Source organism: Garra rufa, chromosome 5 (genome assembly GCF_049309525.1).
Source record: "Garra rufa chromosome 5, GarRuf1.0, whole genome shotgun sequence".
NCBI classification, from domain to species: Eukaryota; Metazoa; Chordata; class Actinopteri; order Cypriniformes; family Cyprinidae; genus Garra; species Garra rufa.
Window position 1 is genome coordinate 17,933,979 of NC_133365.1, and position 4,437 is coordinate 17,938,415.

A 4,437-nucleotide genomic window follows, 5' to 3' on the forward strand; every position below is an offset into this window, starting at 1 on the left:
TCTATGGTGCCCTCGAGTTTGAACTTCCAAAATGCAGCTTCAAATGGCTCTAAACGATCACAGTCGAGGAAAGAAGAGTCTTAACTAGCAAAACGATTGGTCATTTTCTAAAAAAGTTTACAATTTATATACTTTTTAACCTCAAATGCTCGTCTTGTCTAGCTCAGTGTGTACTCTATGTAGAGATTAAAAACGACATAAATTGTAAATGTTTTTAGAAAATAACTGATAGTTTCGCTAGATAAGACCCTTTTTCCTTGCCTGGGATCATTTAGAGCCCTTTGAAGCTGCATTTAAACCGCATTGTGGAAGTTCAAACTCGGGGGCACAATAGAAGTCCATTATATGGAGAGAAATCCTGAAATGCTTTCCTCAAAAAACACCATTTCTTTATGACTGAAGAAAAAAAGACATGAACATCTTGGATGACAAGGGGGTGAGTACATTATCTGTAAACTTTTATTCTGAAAGTGAAAGTGCCACATGATAGCTTTGTCTGAGGAGCATACAGAAAAATACAACATTATTCATTATTGTTATGGCTCAAAACAAGCTGCATTAGGTTTCACAATGCTCTCTCATTACACACTGACATGAAAATGTTTAAAGAGATAGTTCACCCAAAAATAAAAAAAATCTTTCAATAATTTCTCACCCTCGTTTTAAACCCGTAAGACCTTCGTTCATCTTCAGAACACAAATCAAGATATTTTTGATGAAATCCGAGAGCTTTCTGAAACTGCATAAATATTAAAATTCCATCAAAAATATCTTAATTTGTGTTCTGAAGATAACTGGTCTTATGGGTTTGTAACAACATGAATTTGGAACACAGAATTTAAATATTTGGGTGAATTATCCCTTTAATGTCAACATAACTTCAATGTCTCTTACTTATGGTCTTGTGGCTATTCTTAAATATTCACTTCATATTAATTTTATAACCTCTTGTGTGTTCGGTATGTCTTTCCAAATGCAGGCTGTTTACTCAATAGTTTTTTTCATACCTCGCTGTGTGTTCATACAAACAAACTTCTAAGTAGGGCATCGACTCTCCACACAAACACACACCGATGAGAACAGCCTGAGAATTCTCAATCTCATGAATTCATCCCTGGTGTAATAGAAAGACATGAGATGATCAGCACATATGCAGTAGATCAAAAAGATCTTTCTTTCTTTAAAAACTTAATTATAGCACAAAGACAAACTGAAACAAAAATAACTTCTGTTTTTGAAAAAAAAAAATCTCATTTCTCCCCTATCAAAGGAGTAGTTTACCCAACAATGAACATTTGCTGAAAATTTACTCAGCCTCAGGCCATCCAAGAAGTAGATGAGTTTGTTTGTTCATCGGAACTGATCTGGAGAAATTTAGCATTGCATCACTTGTTCACCAATGGATACCCTGCAGTGAATAAATAAACTAATCCATCATTATGAGGTTTTTAACTTCCTCTCCTCTATCCATAATATTGCTTTCTCCAGTGAAAAAGTTGGTCTGAATCAAGAGAATGCAAAATCAAGCAGTGTTTACAAGTGAAAACGGTTCTAAATAAAAATGTTGGTGGATTTTGATGTGAGAGGACAACAGAGGATGGACTTTTTCACTGGAGGAAGCATATTATGAATTATGGATTGGTATTTTAAAGTTAAAACACTTTAATGATGGATTTACTTCTTACAGTTTTTCACTTTCACATTAAACTTCATGGATTGAAGTTGTGTGAATTGCATGTGGATTACTGTGATGTTTTTATCCACTTTTGGACTCTCTTTCTGACGGCACCCATTCACTTCAGATGATCTATTGATGAGCAAGTGATGTAATGCTACATTTCTCCAAATTCTTATGAAGAAACAAACTCATCTACATCTTAGATGGACTGAGTGTTAGTTTTTCAGCCAGTTTAAAACATTTTTTTCATGTCACATATTATATGAACAAGTTTCAGGTCACAAATCCATTCAAATAATGACAATCTTTGGTATGTCTTTCCAAATGCAGGCTGTTTACTCAATAGTTTTTTTTGTCTGATATTCTGTGTGTGTATCAGAGGGCGACAGGGTATAATTTCCTGTCATTCCACTGCTATGATGCTAAGATGAGGTATTTTCACCCATGAAGAAGCACAAGACATGAAATGATGGGTGTGCAGACAGGGGTCATGAAGGTGTTTTTGAGGCAGAGGAGAGGTGACGACAAGCTCTAACACATGTACGCCACACTCTTTAATCACTGAGTGTCTGTGGTTTGGCCATGAGCCAGAATTTATGGGCTTGATCTAGACAAAAACCACTCAGGAGGTTGGGATGCTGGCGTTCAAATTGTATCCCCCTTTTACCCTTTTAGATTATATGGATAATGCATTGAATATAAATGAGAATTCTTTCTTTTGTTAACAATAATATGTAATACAAAGTTCTGGTCGAAGATGCTGACTGGTCAGCATTCGGAAGCAGGCCAAAACAACTTTTAATATAGAAATGCCTCTCTTAGTGAAAAATAAATACATTTAATGAAATCACTTAAAGGAATAGTTTACCCAAAAGTGAAAATTCTGTCCTTAATTACTCACCCTCATGTCATTCCAAACACTAAGACCTTTGTTCATCTTCAGAACACAAATTAATAGTTTTGGATGAAATCTAAGAGCTCACAAGAGTGCCAATGTCTTGTAACCATCATTCTGTGAAAACTCTCAAGCACCACATTTTCTGTACCAAGGCATATAGTTAGGGTAAAATGACACAACCGAGGATTTCAGTGTATTAAGTGTTGCCTTGTAGCATTCAAATGATCAGGATTCCATTAACATGATCTTCCCAACCCTTATTAGGACTTTATTTAGTATGTGCGTGCATGTGTAAGCGACAGCTGTGTGCCTGCTGGCCTGTATTGAAGTCACGCTCTCTGCGGCCCGATGCCATTAGGAGCTATCTGCACAGAGCGGCAGGGCAAACCTAATGGAGCTGTTATCTGTCAGCCAGCTGTATGTGTGGAAAGTGGGCTCTTGGGAGAGACACTGGTGGAGAAATTATAGCACTCACTGATGAAAATTACAAAACACATACAGAATGATTTATATCAGTGCTTCTCAAAGTATGGAGGTAAAGGAAGCATGGAACATTGCTCTAGTTCTCAAATCTGATATAAGGATGATATAAACACAAGAAAGAAAACAAGACTGTCTAAAGTCAATGTGGCAGAATTCAGTAAATAATGACTCAAATTGGATTTTGAAGACTTTATATACAGATAAGGTCAAGTTTACTTACAGAATCTGCAAAATGTTAAATATTTTACCAAAATGAGAGGGATCTTATAAAATGCATGTTATTTTTTATTTAATACTGACCTGAATATGATGTTTAACAGGAAAGATGTTTACATTGAGTCCACAAGAGAAAATAATAGTTGAATTTATAAAAAATTACCCCGTTCAAAAGTTGTTACCTGAACTAGTAATAGTTAGAGTCCTTTGTTTGTTCTGAACAGTTAAACTGCCTGCTGTTCTTCAGAAAAGTCCTTATTTTATTTTTATTTTTATTTTTTGCAATTTTTGTGTATTTAAACCCTTTCCAACAATGACTGTATGATTTTGAGATCCATCTTCTCACACTGAGGACAACTGAGGGACTCAACTATTACAGAAGGTCCAAACGCTCACTGATGCTCCAGAAGGGAGCAATGCCAAAAAAACAAAAACAAAAACAATGCCAAAGAGTCAGGGGTGTAAACTTTTGAACAGAATAAGGATGTGTACATTTTTCATATTTTGCCTAAATATCTTTTTTTTTTCATTAAGTACTGCCCTTCAGAAGTTACAGAAGATACATATTTCCCAGAAGACAAAATCAGTAACATTTTCCCAGATCTTCAAATTCCAAAAGTTTTCACCCCCTGGCATTTGTTTCCTTCTGAAGCATCAGTGAGCATTTGAACCTTCTTTAATAGTTGCATATGAGTCCCTTAGTTGTCCTCAGTGTGAAAAAATGGATCTCAAATCATACAGTCATTGTTGGAAAAATGTTGAAAATCTAAAGAACTTGTGGGACTTGAAGGATCTGAAGAACAGTGGGCAGTTTAACTGTTCAGGACAAACAAGGGACTCATGAACTATCAATAAACAAACAAACAAAAAAAAAAAAACAGCTGTGGATCAAACTATTATTTTCTATTATTATTATTTTCTCCTGTGGACTATATGTAAATGTCTTTATGTGAAATATCTTATTCAGGTCAGCACTAAATAGAAATAACATGTATTTTGTGTGATCCCTCTTATTTTAGTAAAATAATTATAAAATAACATTTTGCATTCTGCAAGGTGTATGTAAACTTTTGACCTCAACTGTAAATATTACAGTTACAAAAACAGCTAAAAAATACCATATTTGTTTTACAGTTTTCATCCTACCATCCATAATTATTCT